The 16,969-nt window shown below is 36.5% G+C and overlaps 1 long non-coding RNA gene across 1 annotated transcript in view; it reads left to right on the forward strand.

Annotated features, from left to right (window-relative positions):
• LOC108524750 (uncharacterized) overlaps positions 1 to 16,969 on the forward strand; it is a 42,559-nt gene that overhangs the window by 15,963 nt on the left and 9,627 nt on the right. Inside the window, exons 3-4 of the long non-coding RNA XR_001884117.1 lie at positions 7,716 to 7,817; positions 10,794 to 10,902. This is a non-coding gene — a long non-coding RNA (uncharacterized LOC108524750). The remainder of the gene's footprint in view (positions 1 to 7,715; positions 7,818 to 10,793; positions 10,903 to 16,969) is intronic.

Here is a 16,969-nt window from a genome sequence, read left to right on the forward strand (position 1 = left end):
AAAGTGCCTTTTGGCCCCGCGCGGTGGCTCACGCCTGTAATCCCAGCACTTTGGGAGGCCGAGGCAGGTGAATCACGAGGTCAGGAGATCGAGACCATCCTGGCTAACACGGTGAAACCCCGTCTTGACTAAAATACAAAACTTAGCCGGGCGCGGTGGCGGGCGCCTGTAGTCCCAGCTACTCGGGAGGCTGAGGCAGGAGAATGGCGTGAACCCGGGAGGCGGAGCTTGCAATGAGCCGAGATCGCGATACCGCACTCCAGCCTGGGCGACAGAGCGAGACTCCGTCTCAAAAAAAAAAAAAAAAAGTCCCTTTTGCTGCCACTTTTGTTTTCAAAAACAAATACACGTCTTTTTACCTTTACATATAGTATAGAGCCTGCAGTTGATTTATAGCAGTATTTGGCATAAAACACAACTTCTTTCTCAAGGTGACTTCGAGCCTCTAAAACGCATACTTGGAAAAACATGCTGTGTATCATGCTGAAGACAAACAAGGCCTGGTGGCCCCTAGTCCAGTTCTGAGACTGGTTGGTCTTTGGGATATTTCATTTTAAATTTCCTCTTGTAGGAATGCCATTCCATTTTTAGCCTGCCCGTGACATGAGTGGCTAACCGGGGAAGATGGCACTTCGAGCTGACAGGGATTCATTTCTTCCTTGGCCGATGCCCCAACAGATCCCTTCTCTAGTTTCACTGCATGCTTTCTGAAGTCTTGTGAATTCCTATAAGTGTATCTCTTCTCTCATCTTTCCCTCTTCAGGGCCCTGAATAAGAGGCCCTGAAAAAGAGCAAAATGGCCTTTACCTTTTTTTTTTTTTTCAAGCATTAAAACTGTAGTTCAAACTCATTGTTATGTTTAGTATGATCTTGTAGAAAATGTACTGTACTTCAGGCTCATAGACTGTAGCTCTGCCAGAGCCTAAAGTATAACTACAGTCAAGCCAGGTGACCTACCTGTGCCACATTTGCTTAATCTTGAAAGTAAGGGTGAGCCTTAGGGCTGTTCTCTGGATCAGATAAAATGATGAAAACCGCTTTGAAACTCTTGGAGCAGAATTTTTCCACATTGAGAAGTGTTCAGATAACCTTTAAAGGAAAAAATTATCATGGACCCCTGGTGTTGACTTAGCACTGTAATGTTAAAAAAAAATCCAGTTGTACTTTTCACATACTTTATACTTATTTCTTTTATACAGATAAACAGCTACTAAACTGAAATAAATTTATGAAAAAGGTCCCAGAACAGTTGTACAAACAATAGCTTATTTACAAATTGACAAGATCAGTTTAATGAACAATATTGTTGTTTTCGCTGCTATTTGCTGAAACTAAATTAATGTAACTGAGCATTGTACTGATTACTGCCACTGGTCATGTAATGATTCAGTTCTCTCAAGCCATGTCTCTGTTTAAGCTAGAGAAACCTTGGCTTATGGTCCCATTATTTAATATTTACTTTCTGAATTTACATCTGTGTTTATTTTTCTTTAGTGCTTGGCAAATAGCATTAATATACTTGCCACATCATACCATTATTTTGAATTTAAGTTGGTGTTTTAATTTATTTGAGATTCTAGAAACTAAAAATGTATTCTGTTGAATGGTATTATGACATGAATTATTACTTAAAAATTTGTCTTAAAGCTGATTAAAACAAGACTCTTAATATAGTGATAGTTGCTGTATATTAGGTTATACTTTGAGAAACACACATAATGTTATAATATTTGATATGTTTTATATAATACACAATGTGTAAATGTAAAAGGGGTATTATAGACATCAGACAATAGTTGTAAATTGTTCAGCCATTTTTATATGATACAACATTCTATAGAGAAAAAAACTATTATTTTTTGAAAACTACAACTACTGATTAATTCCTAAATATCTTATTATTTTATAATTTACTAGGGACATTTTGGTCCTCACATTAATCAGGTATTCTAGGAAAATATGGTACATTTCAGGTTTGTATGCCTATTAGAGAAATAGACACCTTAGAATATATTTTATCTAAATATACTGGCTGAAATACGTGAGTATTTATGTGCCTACATTGTAAGGAAGTTTTCCATATTCCTACTTCAACTAAGTTCATAGTCTAGCAGTGTGCCATATTACTGGAAGGGGTAGTCCTGGATGGATAACTGTAGTAAAAAGATTTTTTAAAAAATAGAATAAGCTTTACTCCCTAGAATTCAAGCATAACATGCATATCACAGGATTTTTTGTTCTTTCTTTTATATTTAATGCCATGGATATTTCAAAAGTATGGAAGTGTGATGTATGAAATATCTTTCAATTACATATAGTGAAAACATTCTAAAATGACCTTGGAATATAGAGTCTGAAATATCCAGTCACCAACTCTAAGATTACCTTTTACTTATTGATTTGGCGCTTTGCAAAATATTAATTTTTAGATTGTTCTTTAATTTTTCTATTGATCAATACCACCTACTGCTGATTTATGAGGCTTTTCTTATAAGGGAAACAAAAGAAGTCAAGTTTTTTGAAGATTGGAGTTAGTTATATTAGGGAATGTTGAATTCAGTATTTATGTGAAATTCTATGTAAGTTTTCTTGTTTTTTTAGTGTTTTTTTTTCTTGTTATCAGTTTTTGTGTGTTTTTTCTCCCTTGCCCACCCCCCATTCTTAGAGGCTATGCTTTTGAGGTCAGTAGTAAATGGAGTTATCTTTTGTAGACTTGTTGGACTTAATTTGAGAACGGTAGCATGAGGGAACTAGTGAAGTCTGGGGCACAGAGAATCCCATATTAATGTTACCACCTGTCTTATAACATAGCAGATAAAGATGTAATGATACATTTTTGTCAACTAGTAATTAAAATATGACAATTGAAATAAGTAAACTTCTTCCTGATTAATTCCTAGAAGTATGGTGTTTTAGTGATAAACTATAAAGTAAAATTTGAATCGCAGTTGTTAAAATTAAGGATTATTGCTTACTAATCCAGAGTTCACACACTTGTCTTGGTCTTTCCCTTTAAGTTTGCAATTTTGAACGAAGTATAGGATTTCTCTCTTGTGTGATAGGAACACATTGTAATGAAATCCTTCATGCATCACTGCATTGATTTTGTATTATTTGTGCTGAGAGAGGGAAACAAAATGATTATTTTCTAATGCTGAGTGGAATGATTCAAAGCAAAGATAAGTGAAAAAATGCATAGCAGCTGTAGAACAAATGTTACTCCCATCAATTATCCCTGACAGATGAGGGTGTATTCTCAGGCAGACCTCTGGAATCACTGTTTCCATCTAGGCAGGGTGTACTAAAATAATTTCTCCACCTGTATTTTAGGTGCTGTTGTATTCTCCATATTAAATAAGATCTTTAGTTACAGATCTTTTTATGAACCCCAAACTCCTAATGGATGGTATACATTGAATTATTTTTGTATTGTTAGAGAGTAAAATACTGGAGAGAATAATAATCTCTAGAATGGCCTACTTTGATGAGCCTAGCCAGGACATCTTTGTCTTGTTGTTAGCTTCTAAATGAAGTGCCTTTCTGTCTGGTCTCTTGCTACTGAGTGTGAGGAATCTTGTTTGGCTGCTGAGGAATTTAGCTGCACTTTCCAGGCACTGGAACAATGTGCCCATTCGTGGATTAACGAAACCATGACCTCAAGCCTTCTAATCCTCCTCGTCACAAGCTTCATGGTCTTTAACTGGCCCAAGTTACTTTTAATTACTGCTCTACTTCTGCTTCCATTTCTGTATCCAAATGCTGTCGTGGCCCCTGCGCGCCTCTTATCCCCATCTTCCCTTGAGACTTAGAGAACTGCTTGCTTCTCTTTGCTTTGTTTTGGTTTCATTTCCTTATTTACTTCCAACCTGAATACCTTCCTTGACTTTCATCCCCAAAGAATTTTTTTAACCTTATTATCTCCTACCACAGCCACCCCATTTTCCTCTTCTTGCTTGTAATTGTCAGCGTCATGCTGGCCCTGTATGTTCCTGTTTGAAGTCTTGCTAAGTCTCCCTCCTCCTCTCTACTTTCTGACAGTGTCCACGTGATTTTTGTGCTAGCTTATCAAACTTCATATCACTTATATGGGAACTTTCGCCCATTACATTATTTTTGTAACTAAGTACTTAATGCGTATTGTGGAATCTATTTGGTTCTATTATAGCTAGATGAAGGAGACTCTTGCAGACTTTATTAGGCAGAGGAGGCTACTTGGTATATTGTAATAGTTCTGAGTCTACAGTGTAAGGAAATTATATCATATAAATCAGAGCAACCAGGATGCTGTGGAGTCAGGAAATATTGTTATTATCCTAATAATGAGAAAGTATAAAAAATTGTTTGCATATTAAAAGGACTGATTTAGTAATAATAGTGGTAGCCAAAGATTAAATGGCCTACCTTAGTAAGTAGTGAGCCCTTTGTCATTTTAAACACACACACACACACACACACACACACTTATACCTATTCACCTTCAGATTTGTAAAGGAGGCTAAAAATCAGATATATGGGTGAGTAGAAGAGATTTAAAATTTGATTTTCAACACTAAGATCATAGGATTTAGTGATTAGCAGAATCGAGAGGCTGTATGGTTCTAAAATCACTGATAAGATAATGAAGTAAGCGTATCATAGTGGAAAATAACACTGGCTCTGGAGTCAGACCGATAGGGATTAAAATCCCAGCACTGCTGTTTTTTGGCTTGTAACCTTGGAAAAGTTATTTAGCTTCCTTAAGCCTCATTGTCTTCATGTTACAATAGTGATACAGTAATTACTACATAATAAATACTCAGAAATTATGAGATAGCAACATCATTATCATCATCATCATCATCCAAAGATGACTGTAGGAATAAACTTCAGAGATTCACCGCACAGTATGGTGACTGTAGTTAATTTATATTTCAAAATTGCTAAAAGAGTAGATTTTAAATATTCTTAAACATATGAGATGATGGATTTGTTAATTAGTTTGATTTAATCATTCCACAATATATACCTATATTAAAATATCACGTTATACCTTATAAATATGTATGTATAATTATTTGTCAATTTTAAAAATACAAGTAGCTATAGCAAAGGAAAACCCAGTGTGATTTTTCTATTGTCTATATCTATTGTCAGAGCTCATACCACGAAGCTTCTCATACGATATGTCTTGTAGTCCTCATAATCTCCTTGTTAGGTATGTGGTTTTGAAGGAGAAATTGAGGTTCAGATACATTAGGGAAGGCCTCTGATGGGAACTCAGAACTAATTGATCCCAACATCTGTGTTTAAACTTGTTGTCCAGTAGCCAAATGACGTCAAGTGCTGCAAAAATCTGCACCTAAAACACACTTTTAGATTAGATTTTAAATTCTAATCTTTTTTTTAAACGATGGGTTGAAGTTTTTTTCTTTAAAATTCATCAATCAAATAAGGTTGCCTTTCTTAGAGGTAGCTTTGAAATAAAATCTGAGAGGAAATATTAGACAAATGTTAAATTATATTAAAGAAAACAGGGCTTGCCAGTTATATTTCCCCTTTTGTTGTAGGGCACACATCTAATCCTTACCCTGTTACTGAGTTGCAGTTTGATTGTGACCACAAAAGTAATCACAGTCAACAGGAACGCCTGGCACAGTAACAGCTGGCATCAGGTGCAATTTCTCTGTCCTGCATCCTAGTTAAGTGCCATTACTTATGCCCTTACCCTTGGATTGTACCAGCACTGTCTAGCCAAGATAGTTTTCCTGTGGCTGATGAATCACATGGTAAGAGGGATGAGGGTGGAAATTGAGGGGAGATGAGCAGAACGGTGAAGAACCTAGCCCTGGGGAGAATAAGTGTCTGGCAAATTTCTTCCCTGGCTAGGAAATTGCCTCCAAAGGTAGGTACAAAAGTGTTCCAAGTTGGGATAGTATCACCGGGAGAAGAACAGGCTTTTAGTGAAGTGCTGTGAAGGCCTAAGTCTTTTTAAATGATCCTCTGTTTCACCTGTTGCTGAAAGGGAAAGTTAAAATTATAAATGCATAAATATATGCACAAAGGACAAGAAACACAGCTCATGTGTAAATATAAATTCTGGTGTGTTTCTTCGAAAGTCTCACAATATATTAATAATTACACAAACTTTACAGGTTTTTTTCAGTAGTTGACAAAAGGAAATAAAGGTACTTTCTAAAGGCCTTGTCTTAGTCCATTTTTTGCTTATATAACAGAACACCACAGACTGGGTAATTTATAAAGAAAAGAGATTGATTTAGCTTATGGTTCTGGAGGCTGGGAAGTCCAAGTGTATGGTGCTGGTGTCTAGTGAAGGCTTTCATGCTGTGTTATTCCATGTTAGAAGGGCAAGCCAGGGTGCCAGGCAGAGAGGAAAGGGGGGCAAAACTCCCAGGATAACAGCATTAATCTATTCATGAGGGCATAACCCTCATGACCTAATCACCTCTTAAAGTCTCACCTCCTCATAATGTTGCAATGGCAATTAAATTTCAACATGAACTTCAGAGGGGATGTTCAAACTATAACAGGCCTGTATGTTAGCTTTATAACTATGATGGAAAGGACTGATGTAAACTCAGCCTCAAACTTGGCACCTCAGGTCAGTCAGGAAAGTGCCTAAAGCTTCTTCATTCTGAAATATCAGCATATTGAGACATCAAAGGATAAAAAATTCTGGCAAAATGTTGACTCTGCAACTTAAAGACAGATATGGCTTGCATAACATAAGGGTACAAGATGAAACACCTTAATCATGATGAGAAAGCAGAAAGAAATTGTATTTTGCAGGCAGGAGAATAAACTTGATCTCTGCAGGAAAGTCATGATAAAAACAGGAATGTTTGGATTGGGTTTTCAGTCATTAACTGGTCATCACTGAAGCTTCACTGAACTGGTCATCACTGAACAACAGCTCTTTAAAGTTTCCTTTGAGGCCGGGTGCAGTGGCTCACGCCTGTAATCTCAGCACTTTGGGAGGCTGAGGCGGGTGGATCATGAGGTCAGGAGATCGAGACCATCTTGGCTAACAGTGAAACTCCGTCTCTACTAAAAATACAAAAAATTAGCTGGGCGTGGTGGCGGGTGCCTGTAGTCCCAGCTACTTGGGAGGCTGAGTCAGGAGAATGGCATGAACCTGGGAGGCGGAGCTTGCAGTGAGCTGAGATTGCGCCACCGCACTCCAGCCTGGGCAACAGAGCGAGCGAGACTCCGTCTCAAAAAAAAAAAAAGTTTCCTTAAAAATCTTATGAAAGAACTTTTTTCTTAAATCCATACCTTTGAAATCTTGAAGGAGCACTTGATTTTTAAGAATCTTTAAGATGTAATGCTAGAAATTCATGTACCATATTACATTCTAAATATGATTTCATGTGATTATTCTGTTATTCTCTTAGATAAAACTGTATGCAATAGAAAGCTTTCAAATATAGACTTGTTTAATTAAATATGGTTTATATAGAACATAAGGTATTAGCATAGTTAGGAATTATGGGAAATTATTATTTATGCTGGAAATTCAGACTTGATTTATGTCACACTCTAAGAATAGTATTTAAAATTCAGATAAAAATCATTTATACTGTGCCAGCTTTGAGGAATAGGTCAGAAAGGGTGTTTGTTATAAGAACTTGGTAATGGGCTGTTAATTAATTAAATAGTTTTTAAGGCACGCTGCCAGACCCAGGAAAGTGCTTTCCAAGTCTGTACTGTTTCCATAGCTCCTGCAAATGATAAGAGGCTTGAGGATACTTCCCAGGAACTCCTGCTTTTTCGGAGGTGACTCTGTCAGTTGAAGTGTGAATGAAGAGTGGAGCATAAAAGTAGAGTATGCCTTTATGTTGGAGATGTTTATGTTGCAATAAATGAAAAGAGTGATGAACTTTTGACTCGAGTTTCCAAAATTCACACTATAACTGTGATGCGGGAGTTGAGAAATTTCCATTAAAAGAGTTATTCGGTGCAGGTGATTAGTAATACTCCACTTCTAACCACAGGGCTATAGAAAAGTTAAAATAGTTTAATCTCACTTTCCTAGCACAGTTACTATTATAATGTTATTTTACTTGTACTCATTTTTTCTATTATGTTATATAGTTACAATCCATAGAAATTTACAGCATGCTTTTTTAAACTTAGATTTATTTAACATACATTTTCCAATTTACTTCATAAACTTCATAATTAATTTCAATGAAAGCATACTATTCTGAGCGAATATATAACAACCTAATAGTCTCCTATCAGTGGACATTAAAAATTATTTCTGAGTTTTGATTTTTATTATTAAAGTTGAATGCATGGGCTGGGCGCAGTGGCTCATGCCTATAATCCCAGCACTTTGGGAGGCCAAGGTGGGCAAATCATCTGAGGTCAGGAGTTCAAGACCAGCCTGGCCAACATGGTGAAACCCCATCTCTACTAAAAATACAAAAATTAGCTGGGTGTGCTGATACACACCTATAATCCCAGCTACTTGGGAGGCTGAGGCAGGAGAATCAATGGAACCTGGGAGGCAGAGGTTGCAGTGAGCCGAGATTGCACCATTGCATTCCAGCCTGGGCGACAAGAGCGAAACTCCGTCTCAAAAAAGAATGCATGATAGACATCTTTGTGTATACAGCTTTGTCTGATTTTTATTTGTTCTGTTACAATAATTATTAAATATGTAAATAAAGTTCTAGACAATTAATTGTGAAATTTGTTATCTAGTTCACAAATTTTGTCTAGAGCTGTCTCTAGTCTATAAATCTACTTGTCAGTTGAATTATTTCAAAGAATGTGCTCCTTATCTAGAATTTGTATTGTTTACATCATTTTTTCATGCAGGCTTCTTCTTGCCTAATAGCTTCAATTCTTCCTTTTATCACTTTGAACATTTTTTGTTTTTGTTTTTGAGATGGAGTTTCGCTTTTGTTGCCCAGGCTGGTGTGCAATGGCATGATCTCGGCTCACCGCAACATCCGCCTCCTAGGTTCAAGTGATTCTCCTGCTTCAGCCTTCCAAGTAGCTGGGATTATAGGCATGTGCCACCACGCCTGGCTAATTTTTTGTATTTTTAGTAGAGACGGGTTTTCTCCATGTTGGTCAGGCTGGTCTCAAACTCCCGACCTCAGGTGATCCGCCCGCCTCAGCCTCCCGAAGTGCTGGGATTACAGGTGTGAACCACCGCTCCCAGCTGACTTTGAGCATTTTAAACATAGTTATTTTAAAGTATCTTCCCATTTGTTCTGTTTTCTTCAGTACTTGGGGTGCAGACATCTTTTGTTTGTGGTGACTAATGCTTCTCACATGTCTGTTTTCTTGTTCTTAACTTTGGCTTGCATTGTCTTATAGTCATCTTTACTGAGGGGAAACTATTTTCCACAGACATCCCTTATACTTCAGGTTAGAGGACCAGACAGTAGTACCTTTTATGTAGGGGGCATATGTTCCAAGACCCCCAGTGGATACCTAAAATCACGGATAGTACTGAACACTATATATACTATTTTTTAATACATACATACCTGTTATAAAGTGTAATTTATAAATCAGGCAGAATGAGAGATCAACAATTACTAATAAAATTAAAAAGTTGTAAAAATATGCTATAATAAAAGTTATGTGGCCAGGAGGGTGGCTTATGCCTGTAATCCCAGCGCTTTGGGAGGCTGAGGCTGGTAGATCATGAGGTCAGGAGATCAAAACCATCCTGGCTAACACAGTGAAACCCCGTCTCTACTAAAAATACAAAAAATTAGCCGGGCGTGGTGGCAGCTGCCTGTAGTCCCAGCTACTAGGGAGGCTGAGGCAGGAGAATGGCGTAAACCCGGGAGGCGGAGCTTGAAGTGAGCTGAGAAGGCACCACTGCACTCCAGCCTGGGCGACAGAGTGAGACTCCGTCTCAAAAAAAAAAAAAAAAAAAAAAAAGTTATGTGAATGTGGTCTCTCTCAAAATATCTTACAGTAGTACTCACCTATTTTGGGACCATAATTGAATACACGTAAGTGAAATCATGGAAAGCAAAACCACAGATAAAGTGGGACTTCTGTACTTAGAAGGAAGTTAAGCATTTACTAATCCTGGACCTGCCATCCTACCTCTTTTCTGCTCAGGGTCCATGAATCACACGCATACTGTGAGTCTGAATATCCCAGTCATCAGCACAGTCCAGGTCTTGGTTTCCAACTTCTTGGAGTGATTCTTTCTCTACCCTTAGTCAAGCTGATGAAAAGCTTTGTGCCCTTGACATAGTGCTGATTAGTCCTGCAAATATAGCAGCCCTCTGTGGCTTTGTGCATTTAGGTCAGGTCAAGCTTTCCTTGTGACTGTATCATTTCTCTTCCTTTGATCGCCCTCAGCCCCAGCTTGTATCTATCTGGTCCTTTCCCAGGGGCTACCTTTTTATTTATTTATTATTTTTTAATCCTGTAGATTTCCTTCTCTTTGTTTCAAGCTTAATTAGATAGTGAAAATGTTGTGTTTAATACTTCTGTGTGTGTGTAGCTGGTGGAGAGATTTTCCTTATCAGCTCAATTCCCCGTATTGAACTGAAATCCACCAGATTACTTTACTATGCCACCAGCAACGTGTGCATATTAGTTTCTCCATACTGACATTAGCATTGTTATCATTAAATATATTTCCCCTGGTTTAATGGTTGAAAATGATATATTACATGTAATTTTATATCACTAGTTCATAGAGAACAAGGAAGTAGATAGAATGTGCTTCCCTGAATAGACATGTTAGAAATGTACGTATAAACGGATTTGTTCTTTGACCTTTTGCATTTTTTCTCTTCTCACATTCATAGGTGCGTTGCTGGCACTTGAGCAAAGATAAAGAGTAAGAGAATCAAAGCTGTTGTATAATTAGTTCTCTTCTCATCCACACCCATAAACCAGTTCAAGAAAGGGATGAAGGTAAAGTACATAGATGAAGAAGCCACATTTATTTGTGCTCCAGGAGCCCTTGTAATCTCTTTAAAACATCTCCTGTGAAGCCCTGTCACAGACATAGAGCCTGGAAGAGTAGATTTTTTCACTTTCCTCGAGTATAAGTGATTTTCTTTCAGATGATGCCATCTCTTTCTAGAAAGAATGTAAGAAGGCAGGAAAAAGAAAAAAGAAAAAAAAGAAAAACAGAGACTATTTACCATGGAGAGCTATATCCGTGTAATCATTTATTATGATGGTAGGACGTTGGTGCCTGGCAGCTGACTACTCTATTGCGTTATAATTATTGGCTCTTTTTTCCTTCCTTTCTCTCCCTTTCTCCCTCCTGCCCTTCCTTCCTTTTCTTTCTATTTTTTTAACCTCTGTTGTATGATCCCTCTGAAAACGTAGACAGATATGAAAGCTTTGCTCTCCTAACTAGTATCAGAGATAAATTGCTGACAAGCTGCATTCCATCTCAATGCACATTTGTTAGGAGAACTTTCAGCAAAAACTATTTATGTCCTCTCAATTTTATTTCCAGTTAACCTGACCCATGTTGTATTACACAATCTTTAAAAATGTTCAGATTCCCATATTGCTCCAGCTATTTTAGACTAGTTTCAGAAAATAGTTTTTTGGTTCGTGCCTGTCGTTTTCTGTTCCCTTTTGCTAATGTGAATTGAAGACAGCTTAGCCTTTTTTTTTTTTTTTTTTTTCTACTCAATCTGAGGGTCAGACACGTCTTCAGGCAGCACATTTGGCTTTCACAGAGAAAAGGGGAAGAGAAGACTGCAGTTGGCCAGCACCCTCAGGGTGTACTGCCTGTTCTCTCCGTGTGATCCATTTCATGTAACTGAAATGAACGTTTTCTTACATTATGCTTGTTCACTATTTTGCTCTAAAGGAATGAAGATAGTGTTACTAAGGTGCAGACACTGGGCTGCTCAGTGTGACTGGTAATTATTTCCCCTTAAGAATTGCCAGAGTATAACAATTGACCATGTTTTTGTCTATTTTATTCTCGTTTATTAGTGATCAAGTATGTTCAGTTTTAGTTTCAATTGATTCTTCTCATTATAATGTGCTTTTTAGGTGTAATGCATGAAGTGACTTGATGTAAGAAACTATATAATAGGATTAGATATCCGCCTTACTGTAATTCTCTTCTAAACAAGCAATTCATGAAATAGCTCAAAGGAACATCATGTTTGGCAGATTTGGATGTCTATACCAATTTCTGCTTCTTCTGATGCAAACAATTTCACATTAAATCTCCAGGAAATTTTGTTTAAATGTGCTTCAGTTTAAACAAACTTAAGTTTATTTTATGCAATAAAAATAGTTTGCTGTGTTAAAAAAATAGATCTTTTACGATTTACTAATAAACTACCTATTCTACTTAATGCCTTTGGCAAAATTTACAGAAAGGGTACTTTTTTGTTTCTTTGTACCTGCTACCCTATTACCCACAGGTTAAACCAGGGACTCTGGGGTTCATGTGTGTTTAGTAGTCTCCCTGATGCTGCTGTGCCTGGGTGTAGCAGAGAGAGCTGAGGAATGATCTAAGGTCTGCCAGCTCCAAAGTCCAGCCCTCCCGGGGCTACCACAGTACCTAAAATTCTGCAGTTAGACTCAAAGTTTCAGTTAAGATGTACCTTCAAAAAGACAGGGGGTTGAATTCAGTTATAACCTGAGAAGGTTGACACCTAAGCCACTGGCATGCCAGACACATTAGCACTGACTCTTAAGATTTCTTAAATCACTTTGGAAAGCAATATTTTTGAAGGTAGTATGGTGGTGGTATAGGGTACAAAGAATGTTAAGAAAAGAAATGGAGCTGTTAAAAAGGCAAAGAAGCAGAACGCCAAAGACAAGTTTTTCTTCTTTTAAAGTTTTGTTTAAGGCTGACCATAATAATTTTAACCTTTAGGGACAGTAGAAAGCTAAAGACTAAAAGCAAGTAAATATTACATGTAATTGGGTTCTCACCTCCAATTATATAGGTAATAATAATGGCCATCATTTGTTAGGTATTTGCTATGTGCCAGGTGCCACCTTCTTTTATTACAGCCTGACAATTTTGGCATTACCATATTCACTTGGAAAATCAGAAACTGAAGGCTCAGCGAGATTAGACGATCACTTATTGGGCCAGATACATATTGAATTGGGTTTTAGACCCAGCATGCTCCAATTCCAGAGCCCCCTACTTTGTTCATCTCACCTCATGATTTTCAGTTTCTTGATCTATTATTTTAGCCTTGTTAACAATTTTTTAAATGTAATTACTTGGAAAAAGATCACTTGGTTAATGTCTGAAAGCATCTATTGACATTAGTGTAGATACATTTTTAATTGGATTAGATCCCATAGTTTCACATGAGAGAGCAAGAAATGTCAGGTTCTAAAAAAGTCACTTTAATTTTTTTAAAAATGATTTGCTAGGAAGCCAGTATTATTTCTTTCATGGTATTTTCCCATCTAGTTCTTTACTTTCCATTGCATTTCATTCTGCTCATTTTCTTCTGTATCTACTTTGATCAGCTGTGTTGTTTAAAGAAACTCTTCTTGGTGAGATAGCCACCAGCCCTAATTTTTGGTGCTGAGTTCTTGACTCTTTCCTCTGTCTTCATATGCATTTTAGTGTGATGTGGAGTCCCCATCAGGAGGGGCTGGCCAGATGCATCTTTAAAATCAAAAACCACTTTCTACTTTTAAAAGGATACTCATTGAACAAATATATACTGAATCTAATTAAAAGCCTTGGATTACATAAAAGAGTTAGACAGAGGTAGTTTGGTATGTAGTCTCGCAAAAGAAAAAGATACTTAAAAAGAAACAATAAGAAACTACTAAGGAATAAGAAACTATGAAGGAACGGGAAGGAATTGAAGCACTTTAAATGTTTCCAAATATTTAAAATACAGCATATACAATACTAAAAATGAAAGCATTGCTAAGAGCTATCCTGGTAAGCACAACAGAATGAGTATTTTTCAGTTTGAATAGCTTATATGACAGAATTTGGATAATTTTTGCAAATTAACGTTTACTGATGAATTTGAGATATGTACAACAAATACTTTTAAGGTACTCCGTCATGTCTACAGTGTGTTTTTATGTATACCCATTTTATATATACCTACTGAATATACCCATTATTGGGTAATGGTTCACAATTGTTTATACTACTTTGGATCTTCTGTTTAAAATATATTTGCATGATGATAATTTAACATGAACCTCATTGATAATGGTAGATTTATAACTAGAGTATTTGACATATTCCTAGAAAGCATTAGTTTTGTGTTTTGCAGAAATTTATTCTATGCAGAATTTTCATGAGTTTGTTCCTATGTTTTCCTTTGGTGCTCCTTAGCGTAATATGGTAGCGGACGGTTTTGGGAATTAAAGTTTTATTTTACTTTTGTAATGTTCAAGTGCCACTAATATTTGAATAAAGCAGATGTGATGCTTTAATTTGATTTTTGGCTTTGTTAGCAAATCTATGATCATCTTGGAATTTCTTATTTATGTGCTTATGTTTTGATCACTATATTCCACTTCCTTTTCAAATCCTTATTTATAACTCCTTAAATTGAAGGTATCTTTTCAGAACTTCTAGTAAAATATCTTTGAACAACCCAGTCTTTTCATGGGTAGTTTTCAGATACAGAATATTAAATGTTTATTTCCAGAAAGTTAACATTTCTGTCTTGATTTTTCTTATATGCCCATAAGAACAAAAGAATTGAAACATACTTGAAATCATTGACATTTAGTTCTGATTTTTTTTTTCATTGTTTCAGTATGAAACAGTATATTCACCTATCCACGTATTATAAACTGTTCATGGTTCTGGAGATATAGCAGTTAAACAAAATGAGTCCCTGCTTTTTGGAGATTATAATTTAGTGAGAAGAAACAGGTAATAAACAAATATACATAACGAGACAGGGGTGATAATGGTTAATGTTACCAGAAGAACAAAGCTAACATAAGAAGAAGGGTAGGAATAGGCCGAAAAGAAAGGTATGTGCTTGTGTGCGTGTGTGTGCTGTTTTTGAGAGCATGGTCATGGAATAGTTCATGGATGAGGGGATGTTCATAAGAGACCTGAATGATGCGAGAGAACTATGGAAATGAGTCATGGAACACCTAGAGGAGGAGCTTTCCAGGAGAAGGTCAAGCAGGTACCACAGCCCTGAGGCCAGAATATGCCTGGGTTTAAAAAAAAAAAGAAAAGAAAAAGTCTGAAAGCTTTGGCTATTTTCTTTTAGTAAAGACTTATACAGTTCATATTCAGCTACCACATCTAATGCATGTGAAATAATACAGTAAAAGAGAAGTATGTGAATTCTGAGAAAATGGATATATAATAGCAAGAATACTCCATATGTATCAATTACATCCTAATCATTCATTGTGTCATCTTACTGAGTGGTAACCAGAAAGAGCACAAGATTTTTAGTCTAGCAGATCTATTTCCAAATCCCCATTCTTCTGTCATGTACCTACTGGATGATGTTTCTAAGGTAAAGGACATGTAACAGCAGGAACAAATAAAAGCAGTTGTTATTAATTTATGAAATATGTTAACATAAATCCTAGAAACGTAATGCCCCACCCACTATATATGCAAGTCATCCTGTCATCCTGTCTTTATTTATAAAAGGAATTTATTTTATTTAAGGTTTTTATTTGTCTGCCTGTTGTTCTCTAAATGGGAACTGACTCTGGATTTCATTCAGGGCTAGTGTGTACACACATCCAGAAGATGCTGTTTGCTTAGACAACTTCACGTAGCATCATTTACATTGTTTTCCCTGGAGTTGGTCAGAATGGATGGTCATTAACTAAACCAAGTGATCCTGGAATAGATTGAAAACTCTTGCATGCCTTTATCAAAATAGCACCATAGAGTAGATGGGAAGAGATTTTGGAAATGATGATAGCAATCACTCACAGTTATTGAGTTTGTACTGCATTCCAGGCTGTACTCTAAATACCTTGCATGCATTAGCTCACCACAGCCTCGGTACAATTCTGTGAGGTATATGTAGATGAGGAAACTGAATTACAGAGAGAAAAATCAAATTATAATGGATATCAAGCTCTGCTTTCCTCTTATTTAATGTTATCATTAAGTTATTTGGTACAGCTATTATTCAAACAATATATATGCCTTTGTGGTGCAGGAAATGAGCTATGAATCCATCTCTGTGATGATTGCATCATCTCACTGTAGCTGGAGTAATCAGCCTCCAGAGATAGCTGAATCTTTTAGCCAATTATGGTCAGAAGCAGTTCAAAATCACACACACTAAAACCAAACTTTTCTCATGGGTTAGAGTCTTAACATTCTGATAGTATGAAAACTTCATTCTCCTAGTGATTCGTTCATTTACCTGGGATACAATCTTCCCATGAACTCACATTTGTGATGAAAGGAAGTTACTTTTTAAAATAAAAATTAATACCATTTAATGTCAAGATATCTCTTTTGTACTTTACTGTAGTATTGTTAGGGACTCAGTCATGCATGTGCTTGACTGAACTTTTGAGCAAACCCAAAGTGCCTTCCCAATAAACCATGTTGACCCTGCTCAAAATCCTCTTCAGGCCACATGTGCACTGAGATGAACTGGTCCTGTGATTATATAAATATATTTAAATATGTGTTTTTATTTTCACAGAAAACCAGCAACATTGCCATTTAGCTACTTCATGTCTGAAGCATATAGACTTTCACCTAACAGTTAGCAGTTACTTAGGTGAAGTCACTTTCACCTAACACTTAACAAGTCACTTAGAGTCACTTGTTTGCTTGATAACAATGTGTATGCTATCTGGTTTTTATCAGAAAGTCACCTAAAAGAGTTGATATTCCAGAAAAGGAAGCAAAGGAACATATTATATAGTTTGAAGTCACATCTTCAGAAAGCTGTATACCTAAACTCTATTACTTTACATCCCTGTAAAAAAAAAACCTTCATTAGATGTGTTGATTTTTTAAAATGGCTATATATCGGTTTTATAAGACATCTTTTAA

Source organism: Rhinopithecus bieti, unplaced genomic scaffold (assembly GCF_001698545.2).
Source record: "Rhinopithecus bieti isolate Rb0 unplaced genomic scaffold, ASM169854v2 scaffold_83314, whole genome shotgun sequence".
In the NCBI taxonomy this organism is placed as follows: Eukaryota; Metazoa; Chordata; class Mammalia; order Primates; family Cercopithecidae; genus Rhinopithecus; species Rhinopithecus bieti.